The sequence below is a fragment of the Phalacrocorax aristotelis genome, chromosome 30 (genome assembly GCF_949628215.1).
Source record: "Phalacrocorax aristotelis chromosome 30, bGulAri2.1, whole genome shotgun sequence".
NCBI classification, from domain to species: domain Eukaryota; kingdom Metazoa; phylum Chordata; class Aves; order Suliformes; family Phalacrocoracidae; genus Phalacrocorax; species Phalacrocorax aristotelis.
Genome location: NC_134305.1, coordinates 635688 through 658149, shown reverse-complemented (window position 1 = coordinate 658149; position 22462 = coordinate 635688). Strand labels below are relative to the sequence as shown.

General features: G+C 53.3%; 1 long non-coding RNA gene across 16 annotated transcripts in view; it reads right to left on the bottom strand.

Annotated features, from left to right (window-relative positions):
* The window catches only part of LOC142048997 (uncharacterized), a 170145-nt gene that overhangs the window by 44517 nt on the left and 103166 nt on the right, over positions 1-22462 (bottom strand). For 11 of the 16 annotated variants that reach the window (XR_012657589.1, XR_012657587.1, XR_012657586.1 and 8 more), the window contains 2 exons: positions 18043-18152; positions 3392-3501 (listed from right to left, as the gene is read on the bottom strand). This is a non-coding gene — a long non-coding RNA (uncharacterized LOC142048997). Of the gene's footprint in view, positions 1-3391; positions 3502-3872; positions 3943-7286; positions 7324-8492; positions 8602-18042; positions 18153-22462 lie in introns of those variants that run through there. The other 5 variants (XR_012657596.1, XR_012657594.1, XR_012657598.1 and 2 more) reach the window with 4 other exon arrangements.

The following is a 22462-nucleotide window of genomic DNA, read 5'->3' as shown; positions in this document are numbered from 1 at the left end:
ATAGTACTCCTGTGTCGCCAGTAAAGAAATCTAGAGGCAAAGAGTATTAGCTAGTTCACGATTTAAGGGCTATAAATCAGGTGGTCCAAGATATACATCCGGTAGTAGCTAATCCATACACTTTACTGACCTCTTTTAAAGGAGGAACATAAATGGTTTACTGTACTAGATTTGAAGGACGCCTTCTTTTGCATACCTCCAGGCATAAAAAGTCAAAGCCTATTTGCTTTGCAATGGGAAAGCCCCACCACAGAATGAAAGACACAGCTACCATGGACCGTACTTCCACAAGGATTTAAAAATAGTCCTACGATACTTGAGACTCAGCTGGCAAAAAAAAATTAGAGATATAGAAAAAACAGAACCCAGGGAGAGGCATCTTGTTACAGAATGCGGATGACATTCTGATAGCGGCACAAAGTAAAGAAAAATGTTTTGAAATTTTTAAATTTTCTGGGCCAAGGAAGATGCGGAGTTTCCAGAAACAAAACCCAAATAGGAAAAGAAGCAGCCATTTATTTAGGATTTGAAATATCTCAAAGACAAAGACAATTAGAAAGTGAAAAGAAAGAAACTATTTGTCAAATTCCCAAACCTAGCAGCCCGAAGGAACTGAGAGCTTTTCTGAAAACAATGAAATAGCATCAGCTCTGGATTCTGAACTATAGACTGTATGTAAAACCATTATTTGAGGCATTGAAAGACTCAAAAGGATAAATATTTAACCTGGACGCCCGGATGCCAAACGGCATTCAAGGAACTGAAAAGAGCCTCGATGATGGCCCCTGCATTAGGCCTACCTGATTTCGCTACACCTCTTCAGTTGTTTGTCCACGAAAGACAACATTTAGCCCTTGGAGTGCTGACGCAGCGACTGGGAACCTGGAAGAGACCTGTGGGCTACTTCTCCAAACAACTTGACCACGCGAGTAAAAGATGGCCTAGGTGTTTACGGGCAGTAGCAACAACAGCGCTGCCGATCCGGGAAGCCCCAAAGTTAACAATGGGACAGAAGATGACAGTATATGTCCCGCACATAGCGGTGACTGTTTTAGAACAAAAGGGGGGTCGTTGGCTATCCCTTAGCAGAATGTTGAAATATCAAGTTGTTCTGTTAGAACAAGACGATGTGGAATCGAAGACTACTGCTATACTGAATCCTGCTATGTTTTTAACAACAGAAAACCTTACGGACAATTTAGAACACGATCGCTTGCTAACTATTGAACAAGTCTATTCCAGCAGACCAGACCTGAGACACAAACCTCTGGGAAAATCCTGATCTGGAGTTGTTTACAGATGGAAGAAGCTCTGGGCGAGAAGAGAAGCGAATGGCCGGATATGCTGCCGTTATCGCCGCCGAGGGAATGGAGTCAGGGGTGCTGCCTGCAAACACCTCAGCACAGAAAGCAGCATTGGTAGCATTGAAGCGAGCTCTGCGAATGGCAGAAGGACAAAGGATAAATATCTAGACTGATTCCAAACGTGCATTTGGTGTGATCCACGATCATGGAGCTATTGGGAAGGAGAAAGGACTGCCATCAGCCCAAGAATCATCAATACAGCATAAAGAAGAAATTCTCCAACTTCCGGAAGACGTGCAGAAACCAAAAGAAGTGGCGGTAAAGCGTTGCAAAGCTCATCAATTTGGCCAGACGGCTGTAAACATAAGCAAACGACTGACCGACAAAGCTGCAAAGAGGACTGCAGAGCAAGGTATCCTTGCGCTAGTACCAGTAAAACAGATCAGAATTCCAAAGTTGAAACCGAGATATAATAAATTGGATGAGCAATTAGCAGAACAATTGGAAGCATCACAAAACACAGAGAGATGGTAGGTAACACCAGAAAAACAAGTAATAACAACAACAACCCCACAAGTTATGACAGAACTTGCAAAAGAAAACCATGAGCAAACACATTAGGGTGTAGGCGCTACGGTTTTGAGTTTAAAAACATCTGTAGCGTGTGTAGGCGTGACAAGAATAGTTAAACCCATAGTAGCTAAGTGTCCAATCTGTCCTAGAAATAATCCCCTGAACCAAAGGAAACAACCTTTAGGAGTAACAAAACAAAAAATGCTCCCGGAAATTATTAGCAAATTAAGTTCTCTGAGTTACCCAGACAAAATAGATAGAGCAGTATTTGTCAGTGCTGATTGACAAATTTTCTAGATGGCCAGAAGCTTCCTCGTGCTGCACCGACAAAGCTAGAGTAGTAGTTAAAACGTTGCTGAAGGAAATAATACCAAGATTTAGAGTGCCAACGGGAATGTCCTCTGATAGAGCACCACATTTTTTTGCAGAGGTACTTCAACAAATTAATAAAATTTTGGGTAGAAAATGAGACCTGCATACACCCTGGAGACCACAATCAAGTGAAAAATTTCAGAACATGAAGCAAACACTAAACTGACATAGTGGAATATTATTGATCTAGGATGGAAGTATTGAGAAAGTTATTATTTCAGAACTTCCAAACAGGGGAAATGTAACCAAAGTGATGAAATCAACCAGAGACGGTGTTCCATTACGGCAACATGGAGCGTACGAATCAGCGTATCTGTCGATCTGCATTTTAGTCCCTAGGCGATCGTTAATGCGAACAGAACAACAGACAACGTGCTTCTGTCAGAAAAGGATGACAAAATGCGGTTTCGCTTAGCGGACTGAGAAAACTAGCCAAGACTGCCAAGAGTAAGAGCCGAGAAGGGAAAAGGTAATTCCGGCAGGGGGAGATCGCGACCACCGACTCACAGACCACCACCGACCCAAGTAACAGAAGAGAACAACGGAAGAGGACAACCGAGCCTGCGCAGCGATTTACATACGGAACGAGCAAGTTTGTACCAATCAGCAGACAGGACAATAACGAATATGTATGAATACGTAAAACATTGATCTACAAATTGTACGGGAAAGGTGCGTGAGGTACGCACGCCAGGAGGAGCGATCCCCCGTGCATCCGGCGCCGCGAATAAAGAATGCCTGCTCTTTAATACTAAATTGGTGTTGAGGAGTCGTTTCCGATTTTAACGCGTTTTTCGGTAACACAGGGAGTCAGATCAAGAGAGCCAGAGAACAACACAATACCGACAGGCTACAGGACAGAGCAGGAGGAATAAAAAAAAAAAAAAAACGAAGCCAGAGCCAGGCAGAGAGAGGCGGAGAAAGAAAAAGGAGCCACAGGCTACAGGACAGAGAGAGGGAGGACTGAAAAGACGGGGAGGCAGGGAGCCACTCAGAGCGAGATGGAGAATGAAGGTGCGGGGAGGCACAAAAAAAAAAGTAAATTTTGCAGCAGGTAAGGAAAGAGAGGGGGCCGGGGGAGAGACAGGGAGGGCCCAGGACGCACAAGAGAGGCAACGGGGCCCCAGTGGCCCAGGACTCACCGCGACTCTCGCTCTCAGCGCTGCTGGCACAATTTAGCCGTTCAGATGCTTCTTTCCCCTCCTCTCCTCCCTGCCTCTTCTGCAGCTCCACACTCTAGGCCGTCCTCCACCTGAAGAGAATACGTGGGTGTCTTACAGCTCTTACCAGATGAGGCTTCCTAGGCACGTAGCCTAGCTCGCTCGTGCACTACACACCCGTACCCAACTCCGGGTTACGCGTACAGACCCTACGGTGCACGTTGGTGGCCTGGCCCGCTGCGGGCTATGAAGGGGGATCCTTCCTCCCCCACCTGCATGGACAGGCTCTCTCTTGCCTGCGGCAGGAAGGCAGCTGGCAGCCAGAGCACCTTCAGTTTCTTCTTCTTTACCTTTCGTTGGCGTCTCCAGCTTCAGCCGAGGCAGCTCCTGTCCGCAGCCGGGAAGGGCTTTGTCTATCCCTTTTCGGCCCTGCGCTGCGAGGACGGGCAGAGAGAAGCCACGCGAGCCTGAGACGGCCGCAGGCAACGGCATCCCCGGGGGAAGGACAGGCAACCACGTCCTCAGCACGGTCTCTGGGAGAGGGAAAGAAGAAACAGCGACCGTCATTACCGTCGATCGACCCTGGCCAAAGCCTCTCCTTCCGCAGGGGCTTCTGGACACACCGCTCCCTCCCCACGCTACTGCTAAGGGCCCCTGCGCCAAGGGGGAATCCAGTGCGCTTGAGGGACGGCTTGCTGCCTTCACGACAGGGCCTGGGGGCGGCCTAAGGCTATGCAGCACGCTTATGGGGAGGTGCCGGAGCTGGGGGCAGGCGCACGGGGCAAGGGGGGCCAGGGGAGGCTGAGCGGGACCTCCGGTGGGCCGGGGAGGCGGCCATCATCTGCGCCCTGGGCACGGGGAAAAGGTCATCGTCCTCCTCCTTTCCCTCTTCCCTTCTGTCAGCTCCCAGGGAACTCACCGCTTCTCAGGAAGCGGCCGCACCCGCAAGCCCCCAGTAATCAACACGAATCCAACCCCAAAAATACACCTCGCGTACCGTACGCGCCACGGCCGCCCGGCACCCGAGCGCCGGAAGACCACGCCTCCCGCCACGCCCGGCGAACCACGTGACAGGGCCGGCAGCCACTGCGCCAGGAATACAGCTCCCGGCATGCTCTGCGGCACAACCCGGCCACCCGGCAGCCGCAAGGACTACAGCTCCCGGCATGCTCTGCGGCACAACCCAGCCGGCCGGCGGCCGGTTTGATGCGGAGCCACCCAGCATCCCTGCGAGCACAGCTGCAGGCGCAACAGCAGTTACGCAGGCACAACTAGGCACTAAACAAAGGCTTTCCAACACTGGAGGTCTAGAACAGGTAGACATTAGCACAGAAGCACAAGGGGCTCTGTCACCCTGCACAAATCTCCCCGTGCCTACACACGCACACGTTCAGAAGTTAGTTATCAGAAAACGCCCGACTCAGCCATTTGCCACAGTCACGAGACTCACGACATGATAACACGACATGACACACGAGGTGGGCTCAGAGTTTTAAGGCAAGAAATACCTCCCACGCCCCCCACCCGAGATCTTTCAGGGTCCACACCTGCCATCGCCCCGCACCAAACCTACCCGGCCAAAGGCTTTCAGGTGGCCCGAAACACTGTACACAGAAAATAACCACGGACAGACCTGCATTGTTCGGAAGCGAACGATGCCCGACCGGGGCTCCTCTGCGGGGCACGGAGCCCCCCGGCCCCGCCCGGAGACACACACCCGCCCCCCGCTGCCCGAACTCACCCACCAGCGCTCTCCGGCCCCCGGACACGGCCGCGCTGCTCTCTCAGGCGGCTGCCGCAGGCGAGGCTCGGGCACCGCCAGGCCTCCAGCCGTCCCGAGGGGCTGCCGGCCACCGCAGGGGATGGCTGCCGGCGGCCGGACCGCCGCGGCGCTCCCCGCCCAGCTCCGAGCAGGCTCCGCCGGCCGCGGGCTTCCCACGCCGGGCCGCAGAGGGGCCCCGGCACCGCACAGGGACGCCTCGCGACCCGGCCGCCACACGCACCGGCCCTTCGGCCTCCACACGCACCGCTCCCGCCCCCGCTCCGACGCGCCGCGCACGCGCCACCGGAAGCCCGAGCCCCGCGGGGCGGCCCTTAAAGGGCGGCCGGAAGGAACGGCCCCCACCGGCCCCGCCACCGCGCCCCGCCGGTGAGCGCCAGCGCCCCCTGCTGGCCGGGCCGCGCTCAGCTCGCGAGGGCGCCGAGGGCCGGGCGGGGCGGGACGCGCCGGCTCGGGGCCAGCGCCTTCTCGGGGCGAGCGGGAAACCCCTGCGGGCCCCGGTCACGGCCGGGCACAGCCGCGCGCCCTCCGAGAGCTGCTGAACGGGGCTGCCGCTCGTGACACATACCGAGCCGTCTGCGACGGGAGCGGGCAGAGGAAGAAGGGGCCGGCTGGGGCCCGGGGGGCCGCCCCCCTACTCACGGTTCCCTCACGGTTCCCTCACGGTTCCCTCACGGTTCATCCCAGGGACGGAACCGGGACCTACTGTGAGGCACTGGGAAAGAAGTGGGAGGAAGCCGGGACAGACCAATATAGCCCAGTATGGACTAGACCAATATAGCCCAGTATGGACTGGAGGGAACTGCGAGGGAACCGCGAGAGAACCCCACAGAACAAACCATGGGGCACGAGAAGGCAGAGAATTAAGAATTAGGGACAGGGAGCCAGAAAAAAAAAAGAAAAAAACCAAAGGGAGACAGAGAGCAAAAGGAATCGCAATGCGTACGGAGAGAAGAGAGAAACAATTCTAGCATAGGGTCACGGGGGAGCCAGGGACAGCAAGATGGAGAAAGGACAGAAGCTACAGGCTACAGGGCAGAGAGGGAAGAATTAATGAATAGACACAGAGAGATGGGCAGAAAGACATGGAGAAAGGCTAAAGATCACACGGCCTACAGGGAAGAGAGAAGAGAGGGAGGAATTTTAAAAACAGGGGCAAGAAGCCAGAGAGAGGGAGAGAGAAGCAACAATAAATGGGGACAAGCCACAGGGCAGCGAGGAGGGAATCGATGAATAAGAACAGGAGGCCAAAGAGAACACAATGTAGAATGGAAAAAAGGAACAGCGGCCTACAGGGAAGGAGGAATTAAAGATCAGGGACTGGGAGGCAGACAGAGACACATGAAGAAACAAGTGAAAAAAAAAAAAAAAACACAAAACAACAGCAATGGGCTACAAAGACAGAGAGGGAGGAAATGAGGAAATAAAACATCGCAGCAAGGAGCTGGACAGAGAGAGATGAGGACAAACAAATAGCACGGGTCCACGTGACAGAGAACGTGGAATTAGAACACAGAGAGAGGGAGCCGGACAGAGAGAGAGGCCGAGAGAAACATCTAGACAGGCTACAGCGGGCAGAGGCAGGAATTAAAACCTAGGGACAGGGAGCTGGACAGAGAGAGATGGAGGTCACAGGGAACAGCGGTGGCTGCAGGAAGAACAGGAATTCATGAATAGGGAAAGGGAGCTGGACAGAGAAGAACTCAGAAAGGCAAGAACAGTAGCAGGGTACAGAGCAGAGAAGACGAATTAAAAAGCACGGGGGGAGTGTTGAGGCAGACAGAGAGAGATTAAGAAAAAAGTCACGGGCTACGTGGCAAAGCAGGAGGAATTCAGAAACGAGGATGGGAACCAAGGGAGAGTGTGCCGGTGAAGGATAACGGGCATTAAAAGTGAGGGACGGGGAGCTGGGAAAAGCGAGGCAGAGAAAAACAGAATCACAGAGAGAATCACACAAAGCCAAAAAAGAAGAAACTGAACAACAGGAACAGGTGTAACCAAAGCGATGAAATCAACCAACCAGAGACGGTGTTCCATTACGGGAACATGGAGCGTACGAATCAGCGCACCTGTCGATCTGCATTTTAGTGCCTAGGCGATCGTTAATGTCAGCAGAACAACAGACAACATGCTTCTGTCAGAAAAGGATGACAAAACGCGGTTTCGCTTAGCGGACTGAGAAAACTAGCCAAGACTGCCAAGAGTAAGAGCCGAGAAGCTAAAAGGTAATTCCGGCAGGGGGAGATCGCGACCACCGACTCACAGACCACCACCGACCCAACTAACACCACCTACTCAGAAGAGAACAACGGAAGAGGACAACCGAGCCTGCGCAGTGATTGACATACGGAACGAGCAAGTTTGTACCCATCGCTAGACAAGACAATAATGACTATGTATGAGTATGTAAAACTTTAATCTACAAATTGTACAGGAAAGGTGCGTGAGGTACGCACGCCAGGAGGAGCGATCCCCCGTGCATCCGGCGCCGTGAATATAGAATGCCTGCTCTTTAATACTAAATTGGTGTTGAGGAGTCGTTTCCGATTTTAACGCGTTTTTCGGTAACAGTTTTGGCACCCCAGGTGGGAACCTGCTTTTGAATCTCGACGGATCCGTGGGATCGTGGGACCTGCAGCCGGCCCCGAGGAATTCTCCGGGAGAGCTTCCGATCCCCGGGCCAGAGAATTCTGAGCAAGATCCCCTGGATTGAGGTAAACAAGGCATTCTTTGAAGAAGAAACTTAGGTAGAATAATACGTGGGGTTAGTTTCCCACATAGGATAGGATAGCGGGTTTGAGTCCCACAGGCCTGCCCGTAAGGCGCGGCGAAAGCCACGCAGGGTCGGGGCCAAGAGGTGCCTCGGTTGGTAAGTCTCTGCTAGGCGAAAGCCTGTGGAGCGGGACCCGAGGGTAGGGGAGTCTTCAACAGGGGGTTGAAGTCTCCAGGGATATCTAGCAGGGGGCTACAGATCCCAGTGGCAGATTTCCAGTGAGACCTCTAACGGGGGTTGGAGTCCCTCTGACTAGTATTTGTGATAGTGCACTATCACAACTACTAGTCGACTGGGAGACGGGAGCATTACTGAGTAGGAAACCTATCCCACAGAGAACACCTTTGGGATGTATTTTGAAGCACTGGAAAGACGTCGGGGGCGGTGACCCACTAACTCGGAAACCATTAATTGAATATTGCAATCATTGGTGGCCAACGTATCAATTGGAAGGTGGGCACAAATGGCCAGAACATGAGACATTGCAATATCGTACCATCTTGCAATTAATGTTGTTTCGTAAAAAGGGAAGGCAAACGGGAAGAAGTGGCATATGTTGATTTGTTCTTTACACCGTGGAATCATCCCGAGCAGCAGAAACAGCGTGAGGTATGTCCACAAGATTCTACGGCAATGTTTCTGAAAAGAGGAAAACGTGGTGAGAACTTGAAAGAGTGTTGCTCTACTTGTGATACTGGATACTTCGCTTGATGAAACTGACAAGAAAATAGTATGGAATACAGCCAGAAGGCAGGTGCAGGGAGCACATGCTAACGGGAATTTACAGAGAACAATGAATAAGAATTTTCCATCTACAAATCCCGAGTGGGACCCTAATCAGCCAGGACCCAGGGGAATGTTGACTCGATGTCAGAGAGAGATTTTATTTGGAGTAAGACAAGCAATGCCAAAAGCAATAAATTGGTCAAAATTTATGAAGTGAGACAAGAATTAAGTGAGTCCCCTTCAGCCTTTATGGAAAGACTGAAGGTGACCACCAGAAAATATACTCATTTGAACCCAGAAAAACCAGAAAAAGCAATTCAGCTGGTCTCTATATTCATAAGACAATCAGCCCCAGATGGGGGCGGGGGGAGAGAAAGCAACCTTCAGAAACTAGAACAACCTGAATCCAGAGATCTGGGTTAAATGCTTGAAGTAGCTTGGCATGAAGGAGACCAGGGGAATCAACCCTAGCTGAACACCTGGTTACACTGAAGCTACGGAATGAAGAAATAGAATTTTTGGTAGATACGGGAGCCACTTATTTGGTATTGAATACACGTGAAGAGAAATTTGATCATAAATCAGTAGATGTTGCTAGCGCAACAGGGCAAAGAAAAATTAGCCCCTCTCAGAGCCATTAAAGTTTAAACTGGAGAAGCAATGGGCAACTCACCAGTTTCTGTCTATGCCTGAATGTCCACTGCCTCTGTTATGACGAGATCTATTAGGTCAATTAGATGCTCAAGTAACTTTTAAAGATGGAGAGATTAAATCACTAATACCAGAATCAAAAGCCACAGAGGCGAGAGCGTTTATGTTACAGGATTCCTCCAGGGAGGAACGGGTTCCCGAGGAAGTGGAAAACGTAGTAATTCCTTTGGTTTGAGCGAGCGGAGCTCCGGAGCGATCTAAGTGGGCAGAGCCGGTAAAAGTAACCTTAAAGCCTGGAGCCAAGCCCGTAAGACAAAAACAATACCCTATTAAGCGAGAGGCTCGAAAAGGATTAGAGAAGTTAATTATAAAATTTTTCAGAATATGAGCTTTTAGTGGAATGTGAATCAGAATATAGTACTCCTGTGTCGCCAGTAAAGAAATCTAGAGGCAAAGAGTATTAGCTAGTTCACGATTTAAGGGCTATAAATCAGGTGGTCCAAGATATACATCCGGTAGTAGCTAATCCATACACTTTACTGACCTCTTTTAAAGGAGGAGCATAAATGGTTTACTGTACTAGATTTGAAGGACGCCTTCTTTTGCATACCTCCAGGCATAAAAAGTCAAAGCCTATTTGCTTTGGAATGGGAAAGCCCCACCACAGAATGAAAGACACAGCTACCATGGACCGTACTTCCACAAGGATTTAAAAATAGTCCTACGATACTTGAGACTCAGCTGGCAAAAAAAAATTAGAGATATAGAAAAAACAGAACCCAGGGAGAGGCATCTTGTTACAGAATGCGGATGACATTCTGATAGCGGCACAAAGTAAAGAAAAATGTTTTGAAATTTTTAAATTTTCTGGGCCAAGGAAGATGCGGAGTTTCCAGAAACAAAACCCAAATAGGAAAAGAAGCAGCCATTTATTTAGGATTTGAAATATCTCAAAGACAAAGACAATTAGAAAGTGAAAAGAAAGAAACTATTTGTCAAATTCCCGAACCTAGCAGCCCGAAGGAACTGAGAGCTTTTCTGAAAACAATGAAATAGCATCAGCTCTGGATTCTGAACTATAGACTGTATGTAAAACCATTATTTGAGGCATTGAAAGACTCAAAAGGATAAATATTTAACCTGGACGCCCGGATGCCAAACGGCATTCAAAGAACTGAAAAGAGCCTCGATGATGGCCCCTGCATTAGGCCTACCTGATTTCGCTAAACCTTTTCAGTTGTTTGTCCACGAAAGACAACATTTAGCCCTTGGAGTGCTGACACAGCGACTGGGAACCTGGAAGAGACCTGTGGGCTACTTCTCCAAACAACCTGACCACGCGAGTAAAAGATGGCCTAGGTGTTTACGGGCAGTAGCAACAACAGCGCTGCCGATCCGGGAAGCCCCAAAGTTAACAATGGGACAGAAGATGACAGTATATGTCCCGCACATAGCGGTGACTGTTTTAGAACAAAAGGGGGGTCGTTGGCTATCCCTTAGCAGAATGTTGAAATATCAAGTTGTTCTGTTAGAACAAGACGATGTGGAATCGAAGACTACTGCTATACTGAATCCTGCTATGTTTTTAACAACAGAAAACCTTACGGACAATTTAGAACACGATCGCTTGCTAACTATTGAACAAGTCTATTCCAGCAGACCAGACCTGAGACACAAACCTCTGGGAAAATCCTGATCTGGAGTTGTTTACAGATGGAAGAAGCTCTGGGCGAGAAGAGAAGCGAATGGCCGGATATGCTGTCGTTATCGCCGCCGAGGGAACGGAGTCAGGGGTGCTGCCTGCAAACACCTCAGCACAGAAAGCAGTATTGGTAGCATCGAAGCGAGCTCTGCGAATGGCAGAAGGACAAAGGATAAATATCTAGACTGATTCCAAACGTGCATTTGGTGTGATCCACGATCATGGAGCTATTGGGAAGGAGAAAGGACTGCCATCAGCCCAAGAATCATCAATACAGCATAAAGCAGAAATTCTCCAACTTCCGGAAGACGTGCAGAAACCAAAAGAAGTGGCGGTAAAGCGTTGCAAAGCTCATCAATTTGGCCAGACGGCTGTAAACATAAGCAAACGACTGACCGATAAAGCTGCAAAGAGGACTGCAGAGCAAGGTATCCTTGCGCTAGTACCAGTAAAACAGATCAGAATTCCAAAGGGACCTGGGATGTTCTGGGAGGGAACTAGGATGTACTGGGATATAATGGGACGGAACTGGGATGTATTGGGAGGCACTGGGAAAGAAGTGGTAGCGAACCGGGAGGGAATTGGGATGTACGGGGATGAACTGGTAGGAAACTGGGATGTACTCGCATGGAACGGGGATGTATTGGGATGTACAGGAACGGAACTGGAATGTACTGCAATGTACTGGGAGCGAACTGGGATTTACTGGGATGTACTGGGAGGAAACTGGGATACACTGGGAGGAAACTGGGAGGAAAGTGGGTGTCAACTGGGACATTCCAGTTTCCTCCCAGTACATCCCAGTTCCCTACCAGTGCATCCCAGTCCGTCCCAGTTCCCTCCCAGTCCGTCCCAGTACATCCCAGTTCCCTCCCAGTACATCCTACTACATACCAGTTCCCTCCCAGTTCACTCCCAGTACACAACAGTTACCTCCCAGTACGTCCCAGTTCCCTCCCAGTACGTGCCAGTACATCCCAGTTCCGTCCCTGTTTCCGACCAGTGCGTCCTAGTTCCCTCCCAGTACATCCCAGTTCCCTGCCAGTATGTCCCAGTACATCCCAGTTCCCTCCCAGTACATCCCAGTTCCCTCCCAGTTCCCTCCCAGTACATCCTGGTACATCCCAGTTCCCACCCAGTACATCCTACTACATACCAGTTCCCTCCCAGTTCACTCCCAGTACATCCCAGTACTTCACAGTTCCATCCCAGTACATCCCAGTACGCACCAGTTCCCCTCTGTACATAACACTTCCCTCCCAGTACATACCAGTACATCCCAGTGTCCTCACAGTACATCCCAGTTCCCTACCAGTACATCCCAGCTCCCTCCCAGTTCACTCCCAGTACACAACAGTTACGTCCCAGTACCTCCCAGTACATCCCAGTAGATCCTGGTACATCCCAAATCCCTGCCAGTTCCACCCGGTACAACCCAGTACAAGCCTGTACATCCTAGTTCCTCCACAGTACATCCCAGGGCATCCCCGCACATTGTAGTGCCTCCCAGTACATCCCAGCTCCCTCCCAGTACTGGGAGGGAACTGGGATGTACTGGGAGGGAACTGGGATGTACTGGGATGTAATGGGACGGAACTGGGATGTAATGGGACGGAACTGGGAAAGAAGTGGTAGTGAACCGGGAGGGAATTGGGATGTACGGGGATGAACTGGTAGGGAACTGGGATGTACGGGCATGGAACAGGGATGTATTGGGATGTACAGGAACAGAACTGGAATGTACTGCGATGTACTGGGATGTACTGGCAGCGAGCTGGGATTTACTGGGATGTACTGGGAGGAAACTGGGATATACTGGGAGGCACTGGGAGGAAAGTGGGTTTCAACTGGGACATTCCAGTTTCCTCCCAGTACATCCCAGTTCCCTACCAGTGCATCCCAGTCCGTCCCAGTTCCCTCCCAGGCCGTCCCAGTACATCCCAGTTCCCTCCCAGTTCACTCCCAGTACATAACAGATACCTCCCAGTACATCCCAGTACATCCCAAATCCCTGCCAGTTCCACCCGGTACAACCCGGTACAAGCCTGTACATCCCAGTTCCCTACCAGTGCAGCCCAGTACATCCTAGATCCCTCCCAGTACATCCCAGTTCCCTCCCAGTCCGTCCCAGTACATCCCAGTACATCCCAGTTCCCTCACAGTACATCCCAGTTCCCTCCCAGTAAATCCCAGTTCCCAACACTTTCCACCCAGTACATCCCAGTTACCTCCCAGTACATCCCAGTACATCCTGGTACATCCCAAATCCCTGCCAGTTCCACCCGGTACAACGCAGTACAAGCCTGTACATCCTAGTTCCTCCACAGTACATCCCAGGACATCCCCGCACATTGTAGTGCCTCCCAGTACATCCCAGGTCCCTCCCAGTAGTGGGAGGGAACTGGGACGTACTGGGAGGGAACTGGGATGTATTGGGATGTACAGGAACGGAACTGGAATGTACGGCGATGTATTGGCATGTACTGGCAGCGAGCTGGGATTTACTGGGATGTACTGGGAGGAAACTGGGATATACTGGGAGGAAACTGGGATATACTGGGAGGAAACTGGGAGGGAAGTGGGTGTCAACTGGGACATTCCAGTTTCCTCCCAGTACATCCCAGTTCCCTACCAGTGCAGCCCAGTACATCCCAGTTCCCTCCCAGTCCGTCCCAATCCCCTCCCAGTACATCCCAGTTCCCTGCCAGTATGTCCCAGTACATCCCAGTTCCCTCCCAGTACATACCAGTTCCCTCCCAGTACATCCCAGTTCCCTCCCAGTTCCCTCCCACTACATCCCAGTACATCCCAGTTCCCTCCCAGTTCCCTCCCACTACATCCCAGTACATCCCAGTTCCCTCCCAGTACATACCAGTTCCCTCCCAGTTCACTCCCAGTACATCCCAGTACTTCACAGTTCCCTCCCAGTACATCCCAGTACGTCCCAGTACATAACACTTCCCTCCCAGTACATACCAGTACATCCCAGTGTCCTCACAGTACGTCCCAGTTCCCTCACAGTACATCCCAGTTCCCTACCAGTACATCCCAGTTCCCTCCCTGTTCCTTCCCAGTACATAACAGTTACCTCCCAGTACATCCCAGTACATCCTGGTACATCCCAAATCCCTGCCAGTTCCACCCGGTACAACCCAGTACAAGCCTGTACATCCTAGTTCCTCCACAGTACATCCCAGGGCATCCCCGCACATTGTAGTGCCTCCCAGTACATCCCAGTTCCCTCCCAGTACTGGGAGGGACCTGGGATGTACTGGAAGGGAACTGGGATGTACTGGGAGGGACCTGGGATGTACTGGGATGTAATGGGACGGAACTGGGATGTAATGGGACGGAACTGGGAAAGAAGTGGTAGTGAACCGGGAGGGAACTGGAATGTACGGGGATGAACTGGTTGGGAACTGGGATGTACTGGCATGGAACGGGGATGTATTGGGATGTACAGGAACGGAACTGGAATGTACTGCGATGTACTGGGATGTACTGGGAGCGAACTGGGATTTACTGGGATGTACTGGGAGGAAACTGGGATATACTGGGAGGCACTGGGAGGGAAGTGGGTGTCAACTGGGACATTCCAGTTTCCTCCCAGTACATCCCAGTTCCCTACCAGTGCAGCCCAGTACATCCCAGATCCCTCCCAGTACATCCCAGTTCCCTCCCAGTCCGTCCCAGTACATCCCAGTACATCCCAGTTCCCTCACAGTACATCCCAGTTCCCTCACAGTTCACACACAGTTCACTCCCAGTTCCATTCCAGTACAGCCCAGTACATGCCACTTTCCTCCAAGTAAATCCCAGTTCCCTCCCACTACATCCAAGTTCCCTCCCACTTCCCTCTAAGTACATCCCAGTACTTCACAGTTCACTCCCAGTACATCCCAGTTCCCCCTTGGTACATAACAGTTCCCTCCCAGTACACCCCAGTACATCCCAGTTCCCTCCCAGTATGTCCCACTACATCCCAGTTCCCTCCCAGTCCATCCCAGTTCCCTCCCACTAAATCCCAATTCCCAACACTTTCCACCCAGTACATTCCAGTTCCCTCCCAGTACATCCCAGTTCCCTCTAAGTACATCCCAGTACTTCACAGTTCCCTCCCAGTTCACTCCCAGTTCCCTCCCAGTACATCCCAGTTCCCTCTAAGTACATCCCAATACTTCATAGTTCCCTCCCAGCACGTCCCAGTACGTCCCAGTTCCCCTCAGTACATAACACTTCCCTCCCAGTACATACCAGTACATCCCAGTGTCCTCACAGTACATCCCAGTTCCCTCCCAGTACATCCCAGTTCTCTCCCAGTTCACTCCCAGTACACAACAGTTACCTCCCAGTACATCCCAGTACATCCCAGTAGATCCTGGTACATCCCAAATCCCTGCCAGTTCCACCCGGTACAACCCAGTACAAGCCTGTACATCCTAGTTCCTCCACAGTACATCCCAGGGCATCCCCGCACATTGTAGTGCCTCCCAGTACATCCCAGTTCCCTCCCAGTACTGGGAGGGACCTGGGATGTACTGGGAGGGAACTGGGACGTACTCGGAGGGAACTGGGATGTACTGGGATGTAATGGGACGGAACTGGGATGTATTGGGAGGCACTGGGAAAGAAGTGGTAGTGAACCGGGAGGGAATTGGGATGTACTGGGATGAACTGGTAGGAAACTGGGATGTACTGGCATGGAACGGGGATGTATTGGGATGTACAGGAACAGAACTGGAATGTACAGCGATGTATTGGCATGTACTGGCAGCGAGCTGGGATTTACTGGGATGTACTGGGAGGAAACTGGGATATACTGGGAGGAAACTGGGATATACTGGGAGGCATTGGGAGGGAAGTGGGTGTCAACTGGGACATTCCAGTTTCCTCCCAGTACATCCCAGTTCCCTACCAGTGCAGCCCAGTACATCCCAGTTCCCTCCCAGTCCGTCCCAATCCCCTCCCAGTACATCCCAGTTCCCTCCCAGTATGTCCCAGTACATCCCAGTTCCCTCCCAGTACATACCAGTTCGCTCCCAGTTCCCTCCCACTACATCCCAGTACATCCCAGTTCCCTCCCAGTACATACCAGTTCCCTCCCAGTACATCCCAGTTCCCTCCCAGTACATCCCAGTTCCCACCCAGTACATCCTACTACATACCAGTTCCCTCCCAGTTCACTCCCAGTACATCCCAGTACTTCACAGTTCCCTCCCAGTACATCCCAGTACGTCCCAGTTCCCCTCAGTACATAACACTTCCCTACCAGTACATACCAGTACATCCCAGTGTCCTCACAGTACGTCCCAGTTCCCTCCCAGTACATCCCAATTCCCTCCCAGTACATCCCAGTTCCCTCCCTGTTCCTTCCCAGTACATAACAGTTACCTCCCAGTACATCCCAGTAGATCCTGGTACATCCCAAATCCCTGCCAGTTCCACCCGGTACAACCCAGTACAAGCCTGTACATCCTAGTTCCTCCACAGTACATCCCAGGGCATCCCCGCACATTGTAGTGCCTCCCAGTACGACCCAGTTCCCTCCCAGTACGTCCCAGAACATCCCAGTTCCGTCCCAGTTCCCTACCAGTGCGTCCTAGTTCCCTCCCAGTACGTCCCAGTTCCCTCTTAGTCCATTCCAGTTCCCTCCAGTATATCCCAGTACATCCCAGTTCCCTCCAGTACATCTCAGTTCTCTCCCATTTCCCTCCAAGTACATGCCAGTTCCCTCCCAGTACATCCCAGTTCCCTCACAGTTCACACACAGTTCACTCCCAGTTCCCTCCCAGTACATCACACTACATCCCAGTTCCCTCCCAGTGTCTGCTAAGTACATCCCAGTACTTCACAGTTCCCTCCCAGCACATCCCAGTACGTCCCAGTTCCCCTCAGTACATAACACTTCCCTCCCAGTACATACCAGTACATCCCAGTTCCCTCCCAATGCATCCCAGTTCCCTCCCAATGCATCCCAGTTCCCTCCCAATGCATCCCAGTTCCCTCCCAATGCATCCCAGTTCCCTCCCAATGCATCCCAGTTCCCTCCCAATGCATCCCAGTTCCCTCCCAATGCATCCCAGTTCCCTCCCAATGCATCCCAGTTCCCTCCCAATGCATCCCAGTTCCCTCCCAGTTACTTCCCAGTACACAACAGTTACTTCCCAGTACATCTGAGTACACCCTGGTACATCCCAAATTCCTGCCAGTTCCACCCGGTACAACCCAGTACAAGCCTGTACATCCTAGTTCCTCCACAGTACATCCCAGGACATCCCAGTTCCGTCCCAGTTCCCTACCAGTGCATCCTAGTTCCCTCCCAGTACAACCCAGTAGATCCTGGTACGTCCCCGTTCCCCACACTGTACGTCCCCGTTCCCCGCACTGTACTGGGAGGACAACCGAGCCTGCGCAGTGATTGACATACGGAACGAGCAGGTTTGTACCCATCACTAGACAAGACAATAATGACTATGTATGAGTATGTAAAATTTTCATCTATAAATTGTAGGGGAAAGGTGCGTGAGGTACGCACGCCAGGAGGAGCGATCCCCCGTGCATCCGGCGCCGCGAATAAAGAATGCCTGCTCTTTAATACTAAATTGGTGTTGAGGAGTCGTTTCCGATTTTAACGCGTTTTTCGGTAACACAGGGAGTCAGATCAAGAGAGCCAGAGAACAACACAATACCGACAGGCTACAGGACAGAGCAGGAAGAATAAAAAAAAAAAAAAACGAAGCCAGAGCCAGGCAGAGAGAGGCGGAGAAAGAAAAAGGAGCCACAGGCTACAGGACAGAGAGAGGGAGGACTGAAAAGACGGGGAGGCAGGGAGCCACTCAGAGCAAGATGGAGAAAGAAGGTGCGGGGGGGGGGGGGGGGGGGGCGCAAAAAAAAAAAGTAAATTTTGCAGCAGGTAAGGAAAGAGAGGGGGCCGGGGGAGAGACAGGGAGGGCCCAGGACGCACAAGAGAGGCAACGGGGCCCCAGTGGCCCAGGACTCACCGCGACTCTCGCTCTCAGCGCTGCTGGCACAATTTAGCCGTTCAGATGCTCCTTTCCCCTCCTCTCCTCCCTGCCTCTTCTGCAGCTCCAGACTCTAGGCCGTCCTCCACCTGAAGAGAATACGTGGGTGTCTTACAGCTCTTACCAGATGAGGCTTCCTAGGCACGTAGCCTAGCTCGCTCGTGCACTACACGCCCGTACCCAACTCCGGGTTACGCGTACAGACCCTACGGTGCACGTTGGTGGCCTGGCCCGCTGCGGGCTATGAAGGGGGATCCTTCCTCCCCCACCTGCATGGACAGGCTCTCTCTTGCCTGCGGCAGGAAGGCAGCTGGCAGCCAGAGCCCCTTCAGTTTCTTCTTCTTTACCTTTCGTTGGCGTCTCCAGCTTCAGCCGAGGCAGCTCCTGTCCGCAGCCGGGAAGGGCTTTGTCTATCCCTTTTCGGCCCTGCGCTGCGAGGACGGGCAGAGAGAAGCCATGCGAGCCTGAGACGGCCGCAGGCAACGGCATCCCCGGGGGAAGGACAGGCAACCACGTCCTCAGCACGGTCTCTGGGAGAGGGAAAGAAGAAACAGCGACCGTCATTACCGTCGATCGACCCTGGCCAAAGCCTCTCCTTCCGCAGGGGCTTCTGGACACACCGCTCCCTCCCCACGCTACTGCTAAGGGCCCCTGCGCCAAGGGGGAATCCAGTGCGCTTGAGGGACGGCTTGCTGCCTTCACGACAGGGCCTGGGGGCGGCCTAAGGCTATGCAGCACGCTTATGGGGAGGTGCCGGAGCTGGGGGCAGGCGCACGGGGCAAGGGGGGCCAGGGGAGGCTGAGCGGGACCTCCGGTGGGCCGGGGAGGCGGCCATCATCTGCGCCCTGGGCATGGGGAAAAGGTCATCGTCCTCCTCCTTTCCCTCTTCCCTTCTGTCAGCTCCCAGGGAACTCACCGCTTCTCAGGAAGCGGCCGCACCCGCAAGCCCCCAGTAATCAACACGAATCCAACCCCAAAAATACACCTCGCGTACCGTACGCGCCACGGCCGCCCGGCACCCGAGCGCCGGAAGACCGCGCCTCCCGCCACGCCCGGCGAACCACGTGACAGGGCCGGCAGCCACTGCGCCAGGAATACAGCTCCCGGCATGCTCTGCGCCACAACCCGGCCGCCCGGCAGCCGCGCGCCGCAAGGACTACAGCTCCCGGCATGCTCTGCGGCACAACAAAGCCGGCCGGCGGCCGGTTTGATGCGGAGCCACCCAGCATCCCTGCGAGCACAGCTGCAGGCGCAACAGCAGTTACGCAGGCACAACTAGGCACTAAACAAAGGCTTTCCAACACTGGAGGTCTAGAACAGGTAGACATTAGCACAGAAGCACAAGGGGCTCTGTCACCCTGCACAAATCTCCCCGTGCCTACACACGCACACGTTCAGAAGTTAGTTATCAGAAAACGCCCGACTCAGCCATTTGCCACAGTCACGAGACTCACGACATGATAACACGACATGACACACGAGGTGGGCTCAGAGTTTTAAGGCAAGAAATACCTCCCACGCCCCCCACCCGAGATCTTTCAGGGTCCACACCTGCCATCGCCCCGCACCAAACCTACCCGGCCAAAGGCTTTCAGGTGGCCCGAAACACTGTACACAGAAAATAACCACGGACAGACCTGCATTGTTCGGAAGCGAACGATGCCCGACCGGGGCTCCTCTGCGGGGCACGGAGCCCCCCGGCCCCGCCCGGAGACACACACCCGCCCCCCGCTGCCCGAACTCACCCACCAGCGCTCTCCGGCCCCCGGACACGGCCGCGCTGCTCTCTCAGGCGGCTGCCGCAGGCGAGGCTCGGGCACCGCCAGGCCTCCAGCCGTCCCGAGGGGCTGCCGGCCACCGCAGGGGATGGCTGCCGGCGGCCGGACCGCCGCGGCGCTCCCCGCCCAGCTCCGAGCAGGCTCCGCCGGCCGCGGGCTTCCCACGCCGGGCCGCAGAGGGGCCCCGGCACCGCACAGGGACGCCTCGCGACCCGGCCGCCACACGCACCGGCCCTTCGGCCTCCACACGCACCGCTCCCGCCCCCGCTCCGACGCGCCGCGCACGCGCCACCGGAAGCCCGAGCCCCGCGGGGCGGCCCTTAAAGGGCGGCCGGAAGGAACGGCCCCCACCGGCCCCGCCACCGCGCCCAGCCGGTGAGCGCCAGCGCCCCCTGCTGGCCGGGCCGCGCTCAGCTCGCGAGGGCGCCGAGGGCCGGGCGGGGCGGGACGCGCCGGCTCGGGGCCAGCGCCTTCTCGGGGCGAGCGGGAAACCCCTGCGGGCCCCGGTCACGGCCGGGCACAGCCGCGCGCCCTCCGAGAGCTGCTGAACGGGGCTGCCGCTCGTGACACATACCGAGCCGTCTGCGACGGGAGCGGGCAGAGGAGGAAGGGGCCGGCTGGGGCCCGGGGGGCCGCCCCCCTACTCACAGTTCCCTCACAGTTCCCTCACAGTTCCCTCACAGTTCCCTCACAGTTCCCTCACAGTTCCCTCACAGTTCCCTCACAGTTCCCTCACAGTTCCCTCACAGTTCCCTCACAGTTCCCTCACAGTTCCCTCACAGTTCCCTCACAGTTCCCTCACAGTTCCCTCACAGTTCCCTCACAGTTCCCTCACAGTTCCCTCACAGTTCCCTCACAGTTCCCTCACAGTTCCCTCACAGTTCCCTCACAGTTCCCTCACAGTTCCCTCACAGTTCCCTCACAGTTCCCTCACAGTTCCCTCACAGTTCCCTCACAGTTCCCTCACAGTTCCCTCACAGTTCCCTCACAGTTCCCTCACAGTTCCCTCACAGTTCCCTCACAGTTCCCTCACAGTTCCCTCACAGTTCCCTCACAGTTCCCTCACAGTTCCCTCACAGTTCCCTCACAGTTCCCTCACAGTTCCCTCACAGTTCCCTCACAGTTCCCTCACAGTTCCCTCACAGTTCCCTCACAGTTCCCTCACAGTTCCCTCACAGTTCCCTCACAGTTCCCTCACAGTTCCCTCACAGTTCCCTCACAGTTCCCTCACAGTTCCCTCACAGTTCCCTCACAGTTCCCTCACAGTTCCCTCACAGTTCCCTCACAGTTCATCCCAGGGACGGAACCGGGACCTACTGTGAGGCACTGGGAAAGAAGTGGGAGGAAGCCGGGACAGACCAATATAGCCCAGTATGGACTAGACCAATATAGCCCAGTATGGACTAGACCAATATAGCCCAGTATGGACTGGAGGGAACTGCGAGGGAACCGCGAGAGAACCCCACAGAACAAACCATGGGGCACGAGAAGGCAGAGAATTAAGAATTAGGGACAGGGAGCCAGAAAAAAAAAAGAAAAAAAACAAAGGGAGACAGAGACCAAAAGGAATCGCAATGCGTACGGAGAGAAGAGAGAAACAATTCTAGCATAGGGTCACGGGGGAGCCAGGGACAGCAAGATGGAGAAAGGACAGAAGCTACAGGCTACAGGGCAGAGAGGGAAGAATTAATGAATAGACACAGAGAGATGGGCAGAAAGACATGGAGAAAGGCTAAAGATCACACGGCCTACAGGGAAGAGAGAAGAGAGGGAGGAATTTTAAAAACAGGGGCAAGAAGCCAGAGAGAGGGAGAGAGAAGCAACAATAAATGGGGACAAGCCACAGGGCAGCGAGGAGGGAATCGATGAATAAGAACAGGAGACCAAAGAGAACACAATGTAGAATGGAAAAAAGGAACAGCGGCCTACAGGGAAGGAGGAATTAAAGATCAGGGACTGGGAGGCAGACAGAGACACATGAAGAAACAAGTGAAAAAAAAAAAAAACCACAAAACAACAGCAATGGGCTACAAAGACAGAGAGGGAGGAAATGAGGAAATAAAACATCGCAGCAAGGAGCTGGACAGAGAGAGATGAGGACAAACAAATAGCACGGGTCCACGTGACAGAGAACGTGGAATTAGAACACAGAGAGAGGGAGCCGGACAGAGAGAGAGGCCGAGAGAAACATCTAGACAGGCTACAGCGGGCAGAGGCAGGAATTAAAACCTAGGGACAGGGAGCTGGACAGAGAGAGATGGAGGTCACAGGGAACAGCGGTGGCTGCAGGAAGAACAGGAATTCATGAATAGGGAAAGGGAGCTGGACAGAGAAGAACTCAGAAAGGCAAGAACAGTAGCAGGGTACAGAGCAGAGAAGACGAATTAAAAAGCACGGGGGGAGTGTTGAGGCAGACAGAGAGAGATTAAGAAAAAAGTCACGGGCTACGTGGCAAAGCAGGAGGAATTCAGAAACGAGGATGGGAACCAAGGGAGAGTGTGCCGGTGAAGGATAACGGGCATTAAAAGTGAGGGACGGGGAGCTGGGAAAAGCGAGGCAGAGAAAAACAGAATCACAGAGAGAATCACACAAAGCCAAAAAAGAAGAAACTGAACAACAGG